Source organism: Myotis lucifugus, unplaced genomic scaffold (assembly GCF_000147115.1).
Source record: "Myotis lucifugus unplaced genomic scaffold, Myoluc2.0 scaffold_80, whole genome shotgun sequence".
In the NCBI taxonomy this organism is placed as follows: domain Eukaryota; kingdom Metazoa; phylum Chordata; class Mammalia; order Chiroptera; family Vespertilionidae; genus Myotis; species Myotis lucifugus.
In genome coordinates this window covers 1,525,894-1,546,051 of record NW_005871128.1, presented here as the reverse complement: position 1 = coordinate 1,546,051, position 20,158 = coordinate 1,525,894, and the positions used below count along the sequence as shown (strand labels likewise).

Sequence of the window (20,158 nt, the reverse complement as noted above, 5' to 3'; positions counted from 1 at the left end):
TATATATAGGATGTCTCCCAAAATGTACACACATTTTGAATGATTATAAAGCCAGTGTTTATCAATATACAGTTCATTTTCAAAATTTAAAATAATCTTAACAAAATGAATAATTTTTTGTTAATGCCTATTTTCAAACTGATGAATGTTCTGGTCCAGGCACTGCTGATAATGTGAAGCAATGATATCACAAACATCAAGAATCATTTTGTTCAGTATTTTTTGCCCCCAATTTGTCAACTATTGCCAGCTTTGTACCGTAAACTTTATCTTTTATGTATCCCCATAACAAAGTCTAGTGGATAAATATTCTTTGTTCAAACTTTAGTCTGGCTTCACCCAATATTCAAATCATTTAAACCTGAAAAGGAAAGAAAATTAAGTTGTCAGCTGTTAAAGTGTGTATATATTTTGGGGGGACTCCCGCTGTCCCCCCAAAATATATACTAGTATATACTTTGAATGATTATAAAGGCAGTGTTTGTACTTCAACTGTGTTTTCAAACTTCCAGTAGCATTTTAGGTTGAATTTCTTTTTTTTCAAATTTATCTTTATTATTGAAACTATTACACATGTCCCCTTTGTCCCCATTGACCCCTTCCAGCCAGCTCCTGCCCCTGCCCCCCAGGCCTTCATCACACCATTGTCTATATCTATGGGTTATGCCTATCCTATCTAATAAAGAGGGAATATGCTAATTGACCCTCACACCATCGCAAAGATTGTGGCGCCCAAAGCCAGTAAGGAGGGAATTTGCTAATTGACTGCCCTGCCCTCAAAGATGGCTGTGCCCACAGCCACAAGATGGCCAGCAGGGGAGGGCAGTTGGGGGCAACTGGGCCGGCAGGGAAGGGCAGTTGGGGGTAACCGGGCCAGCAGGGGAGCAGTTAGGCATCAATCAGGCTGGCAGGGGAGTGGTTAGGGGGTGATCAGGCTGGTAGGCAGAAGCGGTTAGGGGCAATCAGGCAGGCAGGCAGGCGAGCAGTTGGGAGCCAGCAGTCCCTAATTGTGAGAGGGATGTCCGACTGCCGGTTTAATCCAGGAGTCAGACATCCCCTGAAGGGTCCCAGTTTGGAGAGGGTACAGGCTGGGCTGAGGGACACCCCGCCCCAAGTGCACGAATTTCGTGCACCGAGCCTCTAGTATGCATATGAGTTCTTTGGTTAAACTCTTCCCCCTACACCCACCCTAGCCTTCCCACTGCAATTCATTAGACTGTTCCATGCTTCTATGTCTCTGGATCTATTTTGTTCATCAGTTAATTTTGTTCTTTTGATTCCACATATGAGTGAGATCATGTGATACTTGTCTTTCTCTGACTGGCTTATTTCCTTTGTTCAAAGCTTAGTCTGGCTGAAAAGAAAGAAACATCAATTGAGCTGTCAGTTGTTAAAGTGTGTATACATGTTTTGAGGACAACCTGTATTTTCCCACTCCTAAAATAATCTCCCAGAAATACCAGCCTTCTCAAACTTCTTTAGAGTTCCCTTCTCCCCACTGAAAAGATCAGGAAACTTTGGTCTTCAAGGCTTTTTTTCCTGGGCTCTTTTTTCCTTTCCAGTCTTAAATCTGTTTTCCTATTTCATTTTGCTGAAGTCCTTCCAAGTCAAATTGCTTTTTGTTTTCTATTTACATGCCCTGCCTCTTTGGCTCTATAGCTCTGTATTAATACCTACTCATGAGCATCTCAATTTCTGCATTGCTCTGAAGTTATAACAGGATGATGTGCAAAGTCTTAAAACATTAAAGCCTTTTTAATTGCAAGACATTGGAAGCAGCCCAGCTGGCATGGCTCAGTGGTTGAGCATCAAACTATGACCCAGGAGGTCATGGTTTGAATCCTAGTCAGGTCATATGCCCAGATTGCAGGCTCGATCACCAATGTGGGGTGTGCAGGAGGCAGCCGATCAATGATTCTCTCTCATTATTGATGTTTCTATCTCTCTTTTCCTCTCCCTTCTTCTTTGAAAACAATAAAAGTATATTTAAAAAAGACATTAGAAGCAACAGAAACCACAGTATAATTATTAGTATTAGTAATATGTCTCTTTTCACAGAGTCAGTATTCAAATATCAGTTACTTTTGTTCATTCTCCAAATAGACCATAATTTTTCATTCATCCCATTGTCACTGTTTATACTCATATTTCTTGTAAATATTTTTCAGTAATCTCTTTCCTTGACTATAAGCCTTTTAGAGGCAGTGATGTGTCTCTCTTGTTTATTGTATCCCTTGTGTTTGGTGCCTAGTGAGTAGGTGCTCAGTAAGTAATTGTGAAATGACTAGAGGCCCGATGCACGAAATTCATGAAAGGGGCTCGGCCCTCACAGCCCTGGCTTCGTCCAGAAGGTCACCCGGAAGGACATCTGGAAGGTTGTTTTGCTGTCTGGTCTAATTAGCATATTACACTTTTATTATTATAAATTAGTGAATCAATTAGCCTGAAAAAATAGCACATTACTTTCCATTCTTTGGTTTGGACAAGTGACTTACTTTTAGTCACATATTTGGTCCTGTCTAATGAAGGTCACAGATATTTTCCTTAGGAAGACACACATAGCTTGATGAGACTGTACATATTTTCTTTATATTTTCACTTTGTAAAATGCTAGCTATTATTATTTCACTTACTGTCATTAATTTTAAGAGAATGTGAGACCCTTTTATCATCTCTAAGACTTCATGAAATTGCTGCTGCATTTGATTCAGCTGGTGCTCACTCCACAGACTTGATTATTGGTGGAGAGACCCTGGAGTCTGGTGTCACTTTAGAATTAGGGCGAAGAGAGGGAACGGTTCATGGTAATATTAACTAATGACTAATGAAAGTTATATTTCAGACATTATATTTTACTAGTCCTCCTCAAGATATTTTTATTTCCTAATAGTTTTATAAAACTGCCTACAAAGTAGTCTTCTTTCCTATTATAATGCTCATTGGTCACATTTATTATTAAGCAATACTGGAAATTGATTGGTGGATTATTGTTCAGATGGATGGAGGACACACCCAGTGACATTTAGCAGGAAAAGGATAGGCCCCTTTCTAGAGGGCCATGCTTCTTCTTGCTAAACTAGTGAAGAGAAAAGATGGATAAAACAAAAGGGAAGCAGTCCTCTGTGAGCAGTCATGGGAAAATGCCTTCTGGCCTCACATTAAGTAGATACATGTGATGGAACCATAAAATAACATGATTTATTCTGGACTCAGTCCTGCGGTGAATTTGGGACTTAACCTATTGAGACTTCATGAACTTTTCCTGGGCTCAAAGTATTATGGAATAAGTGACGTAAGTCCCCACACAGCTCTTGAGGACAGCTGCGGTGAGGTACACGTTCCTCTGGTACTGTCTTCCTGTCTACATTCCTTCTTGAGCTTGAGCAAGTGACATAACCTCTTTGAACCTTGGAAATCCCAGCAGTGATGCCTGCAGCCTGGGAGGTTCGGGGCAGCAAGGCCTGTGACTGGGTCCCTGAGTGTGAGTGCCCAGAGCCCAGAGCACCGGACTCCTGACTAGCGTCAGTAATGAATGCCTGACTGACAGACGGACTGACTGACCTGTCCTGGGCACCACAGAAATTCACTGCCTTCTCTCTTTTTCTTCTCTCTTCTGCCTTTTTCTTAAAGCTTAAGATATGTGTTTAGTTTAAATATTTGGGCCCAATCTGAGTAATTTAAGATACTAATCTTTCAAATACTAGAGAATATGTTATATATTTCACTTTTATTACTCATCTGATTACATGCATTTGTAAACAACAACAAAAAAGGTTTTTTTTAGATAAATCATGTATCCATAAAAGCAGTACTCCTGAATCAAGGACAGGATGAGGTTCATATTCTAAAATTACTTACCGCAGGACATATCAAAAGGCAGTATTGAGCCCTAGTTGGTTTGGCTCAGTGGATAGAGTATCAGCCCACAGAGACTGAATGGTTGTGGGTTTGATTCTGGTCAAAGGCATGTACCTCTATTGCAGGCTAGATCCCTGGCCCCGCCTGGTGCATGTGGGAGGCAACCAATTGATGTGTCTTCCTCACATCGATGTTTCTCTCTCTCCGTCTCTCCCCCTCCCTTCCACTCTCTCTAAAAATCAATGGGAAAATATCCTCAGGTAAGGATTAACAACAACAACAACAAAAAAGGCAATATTGAGAATATTCCACTTTAGCTATTTTATTTTCCATAGTTGTGTTTGTGTTTTAGAATTCACTGAGCTTGACTAAGCAGAGCAATTTTTTTTTTGTAGCTGCAGGTCATCTCATTATGTAACTGCTGATTTCACTGGTTTTATACCAACAAAAAAGGCCTTAAGTCAGCAGAACTAATTCATAGTGATAATTCCTCTTTTGAAATTTTATATCTTTGATATTTTAGAAGAAACTGTTATGACCTCAGACTCATCTAACGTAAAGTCATGTCTGAGATTTGTGACAGAACAATCTTAGTACAACAGCTTATGTGTAATTGTCTGAAGTAACTTCTATTTCTTCTCAAGACAGAGCTTGGCCCCAAACTGGTATTCTGTTAACTCTGCATCTTCTGTTTCTTCCCGTCAGACCTAGGTCATGGGAACAGTTCTCTAGTTTATGTTTAGATTGCTGCTTGTTCACTTATTTCTTTTTTTAGTGTTTTAAAGTTTTTTTTTACAGTTTCCCTCCTACTGTTTTGTTTGGCAGTGGCTTTCTAACTAAATCAGCTAGAGAAAGTTCCATGTAGCAGGGTGCCATATAAAACAGGATCCCACACCTATACTCTAAATGGCCAGAGATAATAAAATATCTGCCATGAAAAAAAATGTTCTTTACAACTTATCTAGAAAAAGGTTTCCTTAGAGTGACTTACAAGAACATTTCAAATGAGTCCAGATAGCCCTCCAGTTCAGTGGGACAAACAATAACAGCTGAAAGAAAACTTGTTTATAAAAATAGACAGGTTTACGGCAACTTAGAAATGTGGCTCTTAGTAGTCATCTATTTAAATCGTTATAAATACATTAATTTTAAACAGTGAACTAGAGTTTTACATTCATCCTGAATTTAGGAATTTGGCTTAAGCTTTTTCATTCACATGAATGATTCACGTGAACATCATTTATTTAAAAATAAGAATACATCAACTGTATACAACGCTGTATGTTTATGTATGTCATATGCAAAGACTTGGTTATAAACATTTGCTCCCCATTTAATTAATTTTTAACTACGGAATGGATGGGTCACAAATCTTGACCTGTCAGCAAGGGATAGAAAAAGACTTTCTCTGTAAAAGTAAAAGGAAATAGACATAAAAGACTGTAACAATTATTTACAAATCAGTCTAACACTTGAATATATGGCCCAAGTACAATGTAAGCAAGAAGGAATGTGTAAGCTTTTCCTTACCCTCCTTTTACTGTGTGCTGCAATTAATTCTTTATTGGTAGTGAAAACACACTTACTGGATTGAAGTTTAAGATTCAGATTTTCATTGATGAGATGCAGGAGGCTGTAGCTTCTGTTACTGTTTCCTCCTGGCTTTATTCCTGGCTTTGCTCTTTTTGAGGGGGATGGGTGTGTGAATAGGCAAGGAAGGAGGTAATTTAGTGGGGATGTTGATTTTGTGTGTGAGAGAGAAAGAGGGAGAGAGAAACAGAAAGAACGAGATAATGCCCCTGGGCATGCAGACACACACAGCCCCCAAATTCTTTTGCTTATGAGGCACAGTTAGCTGGCAGGGCAATTTTATCATCTGGGAAGTATTCCAGGGTGAGTCTCATTCATTATATACCCCAGATGAGTTGGCCTCTGCCATCTCTCCAAAGAGGATCCTGGTGAAATTTACCAAGACCACAGTTCCCGTTGTATAGGGTTATAGGATTCCTTTTACTCAGCTAGGTTGGGAGGAGGAGAGTGGGCTGAACGGAGAGTAAGATTTAACCCAAACTCCATTCAAAGGAGACTGATTTGGAACACTCAGTTCTGGGATTAGTACACTATACACTAAGTTTGTCCCTCACGTAACCCCTGTTCTATTTGGTACCCTTATGCTTTCCACATGTTATTTCTATAATAGAGTTGGTTCTGTTTGATTACGACAGTTAGCATTAGGCTCCGGTCAGTTCAGATCACCCAGACTAGTCATTGGTGAAGTACATCTCCATTTGTTCTTCTTTTTTCTGGAATTGCTAGCCCAGGAGCACACACTAGTGCTGCTTCCTGTAAAAAGCTTATATATATTAAAGAGGTTTAAGGGTATATTCTTACTAACTAGAGGCCTGGTGCACAAATTTGTGCATGGGTGGCGTCCAGCCAGCCCTCCCTGATGGGGACCCATTGGGCTGGGCCAGCCGGGGGTAGGGGGCGAGGGTGGTTAGCTGATCGTCCCCACCCCCAATTAGAGTGTTGAGATCCGATTTGGGGCGGGGCTGGCAGGGGTGGGGGGGGGGGCAGGTCGATCAGGGCCCGGATCAGGCTGGTTGCCTGCCACATAGCCACCGGTTGTTCCAGTCATTCTGGTCGTTCCACCGTTCCAGTCGCTGGGCTTTTATATATATAGATAGTTTCTAAATGTACTAGGCTTGTTTCATTTTTTTTAAATATGTTTTTATTGAGTTTAGAGTGAGAGGAAGGGAGAGGGATAAAAAGATAGAAACTAGAAACATCCATGAGAGAGAAGCATCCATCCACTGCCTCCTGCACGCCCCCTTGGGGATTGAGCCTGCAGCTGAGGCACATGCCCTGACTCAGATGGAATTGGTGACCTCTCGATGCATGGGTCAATGCTCAACTACTGAGCCACACTGTCCAGGCTTGTTTCATTTTTCAACTTATTTGAGCATGTTGAATTTCTTCCATATCAAATAATAATTGCTGTGTGTTCAAAATTTGGTCTCAGAGAAGAAATAAAGACACCGAGTTCTCTAGTCAATGACCTTAGATGGTTATTGAAAGTTAAATGAGGATAAAATTGTTCTATAAGAACTATATACACATAGAAAAAATATATTCATTCCTTAGGAAATAGAAATAAACATACAATAGGTTCCACCTCATTTTGCTCCCAGCATTAAATGGAATGAACCATAGACTCTTTAGACTTGTCTGTAAGTCTAATTTTTTTTTTGCATTGACCATGTAGCTTGTGGAGAACATTCCAGCTGTATGTTTGTGCAAATGCATGTGCGCATGTGTATTCGGATAGGTGCAATTGTCATGTATTCTTGAAAACTCGTAAAATTAATGCTGGTTCTTTTGATTATCTGCATAACAAATAACTCCACAGTTTAGTGGCTTAATAACACTTGTTTGTGCTTTGGTTTCTGTGGATCAAGAATTCAGGAATGGCTCAGTTGGGTATCTCTGGCTAGATGTCCCCCTGAGATGGTGGTCAGAGATGGAGCAGCGGGGCTAGGAGTCTGGGAGCTGAGGGCTGCACCTCTCTTTCCCTCTGTGTTCTCAGAGCCTCTCCTCGTGGTCTCTGTATGGGTGAGTGTGTACTTCCTCACAGCATGGCAGCTTTAGACAAAAAAGTGACTCAGAACTGCAAAGGGGAGTGTTGTAAGAGGCAGGGAAAAGTGGTGTGCCGTTTATAACCAAGCCTTGTAAATTTTATAGCGTTACTTTTAAATAATATATTCATTGAGCCAGTTACAAAGGCACCCAGTTTCAGAGGGAGGAGGACAGACAGTACCTCTTGATTGGGAAGGATAGTTTAGAAGAACACGTGTGAGGGGAAATATCATTGGAGCCATTTTATAATCCGTGACACTTACATGTTTTTAAATGGTCTAACTCCAAAGTTTGACCACGAGAAATGAAAAGTAGCAATTAGGTTTTTCTGGCTTTTTATTAGCACAAAACATCCTGCATTATTTTAAGTTGCTATATTAACATGTTCATCGGAATCTTCTCCTTTTAAATGAAAATAATCGCATTTAATTAACCCAGTTATATGCTTTTTCTCACTAATAATTAAAGAATAAATAAATTAAGAGAAAAGCAAGTTTTGCATTTTGAAAATCCCAAGTTTAGAAAGAAAGAAAGAAAGAAAGAAAGAAAGAAAGAAAGAAAGAAAGAAAGAAAGAAAGAAAGAAAGAAAGAAAGAGAGGGAGGGAGGGAGGGAGGGAGGGAGGGAGGGAGGAAGGAAGGGAGGAAGGAAGGGAGGAAGAAAGGGGGACTTTAGCACTAGCAGGGCTGCTAATTCTTACCTCACTCCCTTTATAAGGTTGTTTTGCCTCAAATGGGGTTCAGGTTGGTATTGGAGGGAGAGGTGTGTTGCCTGGACAAGTTGCGAGGTGAGGGGGAGAAAGCTGCACCCACAGCCCCTTCAGATCTTCCTCCCTCACCTCTGGCAAAGGCAGAGATGGGGTCGAAGCAGGTTGAAACAGTCCTAGGCATTTGCTTTCCTAAGCTTTTCTACTCTGGAGTAAAGCCACCTTTTCCCTGAATACCAGCTTCTAGCATGCAGCCCAAAGTAGAGAGGAGGTCCCAGGAGGGAAGAATCGCCTCCTGCCAGAAGATGGGGCAGGAAAAAGGCAAAAAAAAAAAAGCCAGAAAACAAGAGGTAAACATTAGTGCTTGCAGTTTACCCTCCAGATAAACCCTGAATCCCTGCCGTCCGCTCTGAAAATGGTGAGCACACACTGCACAGTCAGGGCCTTCACTGCAGAATGTTATTTCTATACCCAGAAGCTGTGCCTCCACGTCTAGACCTGCTCAGCAGAGTCCCAGCTTCCTGACCGACACCTTTGCAGAGAGTCTGGTGTAGCCTATTTGGCATGCCTGGCATGCTCACACCGTTCAGTTCCATGTGTTAAATTATTTAGGTAATGTCTACTTGGAAAGAATAAAGAACAGGAAGGCTTTTTTTTGTCAGAGCAAAAGTCAGTGTACTCCAGAAATGAAAAGTAGCAATTAGATTTTTGTTTGCTTTTTAGTTTCTTTTCTTTTTCTTAAATATGTTTTTTATTGATTTCAGAGAGAGGAAGGGGGAGGGAGAGAGAAACATTGATGAGAGAGAAACATCAGTTGGCTGCCTCCTGCACATCTCCTATTCAGGATTGAGCCCGAAACCTGGGGATGTGCCCTGACTGGGAATTGAACAGGCAACCTCCTGGTGCGTGGGATGGCTCTCAACTATCTGAGCCACATCAGCGGGGCTATTTTATTTTATTGTTGACAGTATTACAGATGTCCCCAATCCCTCCCCTTACCCCCTATTTCCCAGGCCCCTTTTTGTTAGCATAAAACACCCTGCATTATTTTAAGTTGCTATATTAACATATTCCTCTAAATTTGCAGTCAATTTTTTCTCCTTTTAAAGAAAACAATCACATGCATTCTGAATACTATACTAGGCACTGTTTACAATGTGGCAACGTATCTGATTGATATTCTATACTAGTGTTGGTTATATAATAGTGAGTATCACTGGGCTTTAGCTTTACAGTGATAAACTCCTTCATTCCTCTAATCAGTGGGGTGGGGTTTGCTTAACCATTTGTTTTTAAGCAGTGAGACCCAAATGTGTTATTTTTAAGTTGCTTCATTGTACCATTAGCACATCATTGTTACTATAATCACTTAGAGCAAGCAAATTGCCTGAGGCAGTGTTTGTCAACCTTTTTCATCTCAAGGAACACATAAACTAATTACTAACACTCTGCTGCACACCCAAAATATATTATGTTCTTTGCTGATCTGACAAAAAAATAGGTATAATTTTGATTCATTCACACCAGGTGCCTACTATTGTGTTGGCTGTTGTCATTTTTTTTTAATTTTTTTGACAATCTAAGGGAAAAGAGGTCAGTGCCTCTGACTAAACAGGTACTGCATGTTTTAAAAATCCTTGTGGCACACCAGTGTGCCCCTTAGGGCATAACTGACTGAAAATTTCTGGCCTAAAACATAATCACAAATTTTTAAAACACCTTTATCTCTCACAGAAAAGAATATGAAATATGAATATATATATTTTTTGTTATTGTTATTCTGTAGCTCAGATGTAGTTTCATGACAGTCTGCAAAGCAAAGCAAAGAAAGACTTGTAATTAAGAGCAATAATGCCAGGAATTTTACTGGTTAGATTTTAAAATTTTTCACACTGAAGGTGTAATTCTATATTTTTTGGATGTTTTTCCCCATGACACCAAAATTCATGATTATCAAAGATTTATTAGGCTCAGCATGTACTACTTTCTAATTACTTAATTTGATCAAAATTTTGATTAACAAATTGGGTTTTGGGGTTCTTAGATTTATAAGTAAAACCATAACAAAATTTTAAAGGAAACACTTTATCTCCCTTTTAATTTAATTATATTGTTTACCATTTACCATTTTTTTCCTGAATTTTCCCATAAAAGAAACTTTTAAAGCCACTTTGATCATGTTAAAATTCAATTTTTGTGTCTGATTTAAATTATCTTAAAATTTGGTCTTGTAGAACTATCTGTATGCATTAGTAGCTGAAAGGGCTGTGCATTATATCCTATATAGTAAAAGCCTAATATGCAAAGTGTCTGGTCAACCAGTCAGCCGTTCAGCCAAGCAAAGTGTAATATGCTAGTGATATGCTAAGGACACTCAACTGCTCACTATGACATGCACTGACCACCAGGGGACAGACAGTCAACTGGTCAACCAGTCACTATGACGTGCACTGACCACCAGGGGGAAGTCGACCGGTCGACCAGTTGCTATGATGTGCACTGACCACCAGGGTGCAGATGCTCTGACCGGTAGGTTAGCTTGCTGCTGGGGTCCAGCCAATCTGGACTGAGCGAGATGGGCCAGACATGCCCTGGAGCCCTCCTGTGGTCCCTTCCCGGCTGGCCAACATCCCGCACCCCTCCCCGGCCTGATCGTGCACCGGTGGGGTCCCTCAGTCTGACTTGTGCCCTCTCACAATCCGGGACCCCTCAGGGATGTCGGAGAGCCGGTTTCACCCCAATCCCGCAGGCCAGGCCGAGGGACCCACACTGGTGCATGATTTCGTGCATCGGGCCTCTAGTAATTACATAAAAGCTGAAGGGAGGTACAGTTTAGTACAGAGAGACTTGAATCTAACTTTTTAATGTTCTTTTTTGCATTACTCTGATTAGTTGGTTGATAAACATTGCCAATCTTATTTTAGTGTAAACTCCTTCTGTTGATATGACTCCTGACTAAGCCTCCTAAGTGCAGTCCACTGTAAGATACTCAGAGTATGCCCTCTGGGTGAGGCTGGAAGGAATTGAAGTCCTGCTAGAGTGCTCAGGGATGACTCTCACATGGAGAACCATAGCCATTAGTGAAATCTGGGTTTAAAGTGTAAAGTGTTAAGAAATTAGTTGTGAACTGGTTTGTGCATCAGTTTTAAGTATATGTTCAAGTAGCACTTGTTTTAAAAAATGTATGATCCTTGTACATGGAGCATTGAAAATGAAAATATGACACCACATATTTTTAAATTGTTAGGCTATGATTTTAAAAGATATTTTATTAATATGTTTATAAAGAATTATGTTTTAATTTTTTAAAGTAATTTTTTGAATTTTTTAGACAAACACACACATTGATCTGAAATTGCCTGATTAAATTATTGGGAAGTTCTGTAGGAGTAACATGTAGTAAACAGAGAATTAGATAAATATGAATGCTAAAACCACATTATATTTAAAAAATAACCTTAAATAATAGTTAAGATTTATATTTACAACTTACGCATGAATGAGACATGTCTATGTTAACATTTCACTTATTCCACATTTGATAAAAAAAGACTATAGATTTCTTTTAAATTATTTTTTTCACTTATAGTATACCTGTACACAGGAAGCATACTTTAAAACGCATTTTATTTTGTTATACTTCAAAATTTTTATCCACATTTATTGAGCTTAAATGTTCAATTTATAGAATTTATTGGTGATTGTAATTATAATTTTTAGAATATTAGAATATTTTGTAACATCTATGAATTTTAGATTTTTGTTCATTGTTAATGTATAGAAAAACGCTGTTTATTTTATAAATGTCTTGAACAACTTCTGTGTACTCACATTCATATTTTCCTTTTAAAATGCACAATTAGGTGCTCTTTTGAAATATCAACATGTTGAAGCAACTTTATGCTGATAACTTTAGAACATAACACTACTTACTCCAGACCTCCTTTTACTGCTCTTATGTGGGACCCACTAGTAAATTGTAACACTATTCTTAGTCAAGGCTGATGCATTTTATGTTGAATTCAGATTATGGTACATAGTAAGAATGTATTTCTAAGTAACACAAAATAGTTATTTCCCCCAAGTCCTCCAGGTTGCAGGTTCCCTGAGCTTTTAGTGATGTTATTATGTCTATTGTTTAGATATAACAACATATCCATTTTCTGGTGGAACAGTAGAAAATCTGAAACCTGATTCTTACTCATCATATGGTTTGGCAGTTTTTTATCACTTTCTACCTTGGAATTTTTTCCCCATTTTTTTCACCCACCCACCCCTTCCTTTTACTGTGTCTCTACTAAAAAAGCACATTGAGTTCTTTGTTGGACTCCAAAATTAAATAACGTATAGTTGCTCACAATAACCATGATATCTACATAACTTATAAAGATAAAATAGATAATGAAATCAAATCACTGAAAAAATTAAAACTCACACAAAAGGTTTTTTAAGTGAAGTGAATATCTGTAAATGAGTTATAATAAAATCAAACCTAGGGATACATTAAGCAGTTTGTCACTGGCCACTCTGGCCAACCTTTCCAAGTTCTCCCTTCAAATCTCTCATCGGCCTTTCGGCAAAGATCTAGTTCCGCCTTCTTTACTATTTACCAAAACAGACACCTCCAGATCCATATACTATCCAAATCATTGTAGTGTAAGCATACAAGCCATTGTAGCGAGCACATTGCTTTTCATGGCAGTAAGACCTTTTTTGCTGTAGAGGTAGAGAGTTAGAAACATCGATGAGAGAGAAACATCGATCAGCTGCCTCCTGCACATCTCCTACTGGGGATGTGCCCGTTCACTGTGAGCAGAGATGGCTGACAGCAGGAAGTGTACATTTTGAAGGGAAACTCCATTTATAGTCAGTCCAGAATGGGTACAATTAGATGTAGTGTTTTAACAATCACTTCTTCCGTGCATGGGAAATAACAGTGTCAACAGGGTTATTATCAAACACAAAGGCATGATATATGAGAGACAACACAGTTGAATGGAAAGAAAATTATACTGGGAGCTCTGAGACTTCTTGCCCCTGCTCCAGATTGATGTTGGGAACATGATTGTTTTGACACGGGAAGACCAGGAGGGTGGTCACAAAAGGCACTGACCTGAACAAAGAATAACTAACACTTATTTGTTATGTTTATCTTAGGAAACTGGGAAATGTTATTTCATAAAATGACTTTGGTTTCCCTCTCTGGAACATTGGCCTCCTAGTTTATAACCCACAAATCCATTGGGTAGACTGGGTTGATTTTACAATTTAAAAATACAGATTTGTGCACATGATTAGGTTATAATTAATGTCTTGTCTGCATTCACAGTAGAAGAGAAGGGATCCTATGCTACTTGCTTTGGTCACTTGAGAAGCATGTGTGTTCCATCGATAGAGGGCAGGACCAGAGTCCTTAGGATACAATGGTAACGTTGACGAAGGAAGTACTACAGGAAATTGTACACCAGACCAAATTAGTTTTAAGGCTTCTGGATTTTAGAAATTTTCTGAGTATGGTGTCAGACCATTTTAGCAGTGGCAGCCAAGATAGGGTATTGGGTAGGGGAAAAAAAAACAACCCAAAAAACTGGATGTTCAATTTTCCAGAGATTTCCTGTGTTTATTATTGTAAGACTGTGATTTATTAAAACTGTCTTACTTCTTCAAGCAGACCAAGGTTTCCTCTGTGCTACTGAGGCTAAGATATATGGGGTTTGTGCAAAGAGTCCGTGAATGAGACAAGGTTATAGTACCCAGGCTACAATGGTATTCATAGTTGGGTAGAGCATTTTCACCTGGGTTGTCAAGAAGAGTGCTGGTCTCATTTTTTCTCATTATTGCATTTACAAATGGATTGCCTCTAAAAGGGGTTCCTGCTCAAATTGAGTTTCGAGTTATAGGATCTGAAACCACATTATTTACACTTTTAGAGTAATCGATGGCATGTGTTGAAGAAATTGCATGTTCTACATCCTGTCCCTCTGCTGTGCTCCTGCATATAGAAGGCAATATCATCAGTTATGTCTCATCTGGCCAGTGGAGATTGTAGACAAATACCTACTGACATTTCCTGCTTATATTTATGTTGTCCTGGGTGATGATGGTGGTGGTGGGCAAACAAAAACACAGGACATTTAAAATATTTTAAATGATTCAGCAAACTGTATTAGTGAGCAGGGGAAAACGAGGGTTATAGGTCTATAAGTTTTAAGTCTATTTCCTGGAAAAAATTAAAATGGTTTATTAGGCAGAGAATTCATAAAAATAAATATACAGTTGATTCTTGAATTAGGCAAGGGTTAGGGTGCCAAACACCCAGGCAGTGGAAAACTCATGTATAACTGTTGACTCCCCCCAAAACTTGACAATTAATAACCTACTGTTGAGCAGGAAGCCTTATAGATAACATAGATAGTAAATTAATACATATCTGGTATGTTATATGTATTATGCACTATGTATTCTTATGTTAAGTAGAGAAAAATGTAACTAAGAAAATCTTAAGGAAAAGAAAATACACTTACAGTATTTATTTTTAAAAATCCTCGTATAAGTGGATGCACACAGTTCAAACCCACGTTGTTAAAGGGGCAACTGTACTCAGAAACATTATGGATCTACCAAGAATAAGCTTAGCTTCTGGCTCTGTACATTTTGAAACCTGTTTCTCCTCAAATATTTACACACTTCTGGTTCCAGATATTGTAGGTCAGGATGAATATGGATTGTTGGCTTAACTTGAGAGTGACAGTTTTAATAGGAGATACATTGAGTACTCTATTTTGTTATATATTTGAAGTATATGAGAATATTTATACCAACGTTGTTTTAAGAGTGCTGCAATTGTGAGCTTCCCCCCCTGAGTGGATAAGTCTGTGTCTGGATTCATACATAAGGAAATATAATATAGCAACCTAAATGATTTAAATGGTATTCCAATCTTTGTGTGTGTTACTTGAAGACAGTTACAGGAGACCCATTCTATAGATAAAGTAACTCTGTTTAATTGCTTTTTGTCTTACTTCTCACACTTTTTCACTGCCCCAGAGCAGTAAAAGCATCTCACCACCAAAGCATACGTCTTGAACCCCATTTTGTATCTCCCCAAACTCATTACTGTTTAGGTAATTTAGATTTTTCTGACTATCTCATCCTGCTTTTCCTAGCAGTTCATAGTTTCCCCCTTCTCCTCAATATACCACAAGCACTCCGATGCCGGTCTTGTTAGAGGGCAGGGGAGGGAAACTATTTCAGCTCTTTCGCAGGAGAATAGAGTGAAGGATAGTGGGTAGTGTTCACCCATCTATGAAGCTTGACTTGGTCGTACTGACTGGACCAGGTCAGAGAAAAGGGGACAAAAAGTAGAGTCCAATATACATGTTACAAGTCCAGTTGTAAGAGAGGGGTCCAGTTAGGTAATTTCACAGATAGCACTTTACAGGAATCACTGTAAAGATTCAGTATCTTAACTTTTTTCCCCTCCTACTCGAGAAACACTTGAATAAATTTTAGATCCTACTCGAAACATTTTTGCCATTTACAAACACAGTGCTAACTCAACTCTTAATGCTTCCCCCGTCACACAGTCCAATCACCTCAACTTCAACAGAGCCACAAAGATGCGCTGAGTATTTTCTACGGTGATGGAAAACAAGTCCTCTCACATACTTTGGAATCTTGTTAGTTACTAATCTCAAGTTAAAATAATCAGTGTAGCAGTTTTATGAATGATAAATGTGTATAAGGGACTTTCATATAAAATTTGTAATAAATGTAGCTCTGGAACTTAGCAACCCATACAATGATGTATCTTTATAATTGCATTTGTTCTGGGAAACGGAAAAACATGTTAACCAGTGATTGTTTTTTAAATGAATAGAAGTGAATTTTTCTAAAAACTGGATTAGAAATTCTCAGTTTCCTCTGCACTTTCACCTAAACTATATCATAAATATTCATTTCCCCTTATTGAGTATCTCAGGCAACATATATTCTGTTGGAACTGAACAGAATTTGATCAGTGTATATTCTGTTTCCTCAAACAATTGTGTGTGTGTGTTTTTTTTAAGAGAAGTAAAGGGTAATAAGTATTTTTACTTTTCATCTCAATGGACTTTAAAATTAAATAATTATACTACTTTAAAAATTAAATTAATTATGTAAAAAGTCACTCTATAATTATCTGCAGAAACTTTAAGCATCTTTTTAAGTTTAGTCTTATTAAATGCTTTCCTTTTACAGTACATTAGAAAGTTAAATTTATCATAGAAAAAATGTATGTATATATGAATAGTTTTGCTCTATGAATATTTTTGAATAGTTTTAAGTTCTATGAATAGTTCTGCTTTATGAAACTATGAATATTTTGCTTCAAAGAAAAACAGGCCCCTGAGTTATTTATATTTGGCGTAGACAAGATTTAGTTGAAATGGTTATCATTGTTCTCATTTAGGTTGCAAAGAAAAATGTTTCTTTATCTGTGCTCCATGGAACTTCAGATCACATGGTACCGGTACTGTTTTGTATTTGATACACACACAAACACACACACATATATCTTCCCCCGCTAGCCTGTGTATTGGCTGCATCGGTTTTATTTTTCTATGCCATGATGTTAGATATGCAGTAACTGTATAAAATGTTGAAATGAGTCAGTATTCAAATATTAAAATGAATTATAAAAATCATGATATTTTAAGGTCTCATGATATTTTGAAATTAACGTTTGTATGCCCCAATGGTAAATTTTATAGTCTATTACAAAATGTAGTTGAAACTTCCAATATTTTCCTCTCCTAAACTTATGGGAAACCTGTTGTCATTTTTTATGACTATGTACTCATGCATTATCGTAAAATTCTGTAATTTTAGGGAATTTATGTGAGATGACAACACTTAATACTCAAACTATATTTTAGCCAGTGCTGTTGCCTGGAGAACACATTGAAATCCTAAATATTTAGGAGAGCTATAGCATTCAGATAAAAACAAAGTATTAGAAGAGATCTACATATGTATAATGTGTAGAGTGTCCAAATTTAATCACACCGTGATAGAATGAGTAGCAGATACAATAAAATCTCTTAACTATACACTTGTTACATTCTAATCCTTGTGACACTTTGCATATTTTTAAAAGACTTTTGGAGTGTTGCACAAATATTGTGATTATTTGAATCCATATCAAAATATGAATGCCTATGAATTGATTAACCATGGTATAGCCCAGGGCTCCTCAAACTACGGCCTGCGGGCCACATGCAAATACAAATATTGTATTTGTTCCCGTTTTGTTTTTTTACTTCAAAATAAGATATGTGCAGTGTGCATAGGAATTTGTTCATAGTTTTTTTTTAAACTATAGTCCGACCCTCCAACGGTCTGAGGGACAGTGAACTGGCCCCCTGTTTAAAAAGTTTGAGGCCCCCTGGTATAGCCTGTTTTGTTGGCTAGATAGACATATATATATTGCCATTTCCAGACTGAGGCAAGATGATGGCAAAGCATGTTACCAACCAAATTGTGGGGATATTTATGATTTTAAATGAAAAATTACAAAAAAATATTTAAAATATTTTAATAAAACCAGATGTAGAAAAGTTATAATATTGCAAAGAAATAGGGATAGAAGGAGTCAATGGAGGAAAAAGGTGGGCATGTAATAATTTCAACAATAAAGATTTGTTTAAAAAACAAATAGTTTTCTTATTGTTTGAATAATAAACTTTAGACATCAAAAGAACATCAAACTTAAAGTATACGTGTACACCTAAGAGTTAAATAAATGATGAATAAATAAATAAGGCTGGAACTTTATACCTTTCATTGAAACCTGCTCTATTTTATTTGTTATAATACAATTATATCCTATCAGCATTTCCTAAAGCTCTTTCCATAATTGTCTTTATTGACCAAATTTAGACAGAATACTGTTATTTTTTAAAAATACCTCATTATATTGTGACTATTTTTAAAAAGGAAATAAAATACTGATTTGGTGGATTCTAATTAATATATTTATCATAATTTCATTAAGGTATCTTTAATGATTATCAAAGCTTAGTTTTCATGACCTAATAATTTAGTTACTTTGTTTCTGTTTATTTTCTGGTTCTACTGATGAAGCAGCTCTTGAGTCATTATTCCATTACATAAATTTCTTCATTTTGGTTCAACATTTTTGTTAAATAACACGTAAAATGAAATAATCACTTACAGGATAATAAAACCTACATTTCTTAAGGATTAAATTTTGTTTTGTGCCTTTTGTGCTCTTTTCTGATGCACATACTTTACCCTAATCTGTGTGTTGGTTAGAGAAGCACTCTTTATGCCTATTTGTTATCGTGTTAATATAAATGTCTCTAATAAATATTTAAGCATACTATGTTTAGTTAGACATAAGTGTTCATAGTACCGATTAACATTATTCTCTGGTAAGAGAGTGTTGTTTTAGATTTCATTGCAATATCCTAAAAGTAGTTGTGACTTTGCTTTTCTTTCTCCTTAAAATTAGAAATAAAAGCTCTAAAATTTTTATTATAATTTGTGTGTGCATGTTTACATCTACATGTCTGAGAGAAAACTTGTGCTTGCAAGAGAGGGAGTGAGGGAGGAAGAAAAAGAGAATGAGTGACACTAGCACAAAGGCTAAATTCATGAAGATGCAATCGAGAATTGTGTTGAAATATGCACAAACATAAGATATTTTGAAAAGAAGGTTATACAATACCAAGGACAACATTTTTTAAGGAAAGCCATGGCCTTATACTAGTAGCCACTGTTTTTTTTGGGGGGAATCTATTCCCTGTGCCATTTCTCTACAACAGAACTTATCAAAATTGCCTGAAAATTGCCTCTCTACTCTCTAGCCTGCCCTTTGCATCTCTCCCAGATTACTCTTCCTAAAATACTGCATTTGTTCCAGGCTTCTCCTGTTAATTAGACCCACTCCACGTGGCTTTCTATTCCTTTCACAGTATCTGGGAATTTTAGAGTAATGGGAACTTAACTCAAAGACATCACAGTGGCTGGCTCTTCTCTAGCCAAACATCAGGTTCTTATCTCTGCACCTGTCCTCCTCTTTTCCAGCCCTGTTGATTTTTTTTTTATTGTTTCAGGCTTTTTGGCTATGTAATGAATTTCCTGAGAGCTTAGTGGTATAAATAAACATTTGTTAAACTAACAAAATCTGGGGATTGAAATTAGAGCAGAGTAGTATAGAAGGGCATGTTGTCTCTGGTTCACACTTTATGGGGCCTCATCTGGTACTCACATGCTGGAGGATAAAGTCATCTAAATCGCCCTTGGATAACAAATTTAGGGGGTCATGCTGATGCTGACTGCTCTCTATGTGGGCCTCTTCATGTGGCCTCCCTGCATAAGCTTAGCTTTTCTCACAGCATCTCAGCTCATTTCCCCACAATGGCCTCCCTCAGTGAGAAACCCACATCTTATAATCTGTGCTCTCATTTATAACCACTATATTCTTTTGGATTGTTATCTTTCCATGTGCATCTGTTTTATCTCCCCCACTATATTGTGCATTATTCAGTGCAAGGACCTTACTTTTCTGTATTTATATTTCCCACAGGGCCTACCATAGGGCTTTAGACCTAGTAGGTGCTCAATAAACATCTGGATTAAAGTTAAATCAACTTAGAATGAAATGAGAGACTTAGCTTTTATGCAATGGAGATGACTACAGTGGATAGTTGTAAATGATGCAGCTATGAGGTGGTGGGGATATGATCCCTATGTACATGTGACCCCTAAGAAATAAGTGTGCAAGAATCACATTTCAGATAAATAAATGCGTATGGAAAGAATGAAGCATGAAAGCTTACATGTCAATAAGGCATGATGGTAGTCAATGAGAGGTACTCTTTTTGCCTCTAAATATTTAATTTTAAATTTTTATGTAATTGTTCCAAATTATATTCATTGAAAGTATTAAATTT

The 20,158-nt window shown here is 37.7% G+C and overlaps 1 protein-coding gene across 3 annotated transcripts in view; it reads left to right on the top strand.

Moving 5' to 3' along the window:
- HMGCLL1 (3-hydroxymethyl-3-methylglutaryl-CoA lyase like 1) overlaps positions 1-20,158 on the top strand; it is a 155,352-nt gene that overhangs the window by 49,254 nt on the left and 85,940 nt on the right. The window lies entirely within an intron of this gene.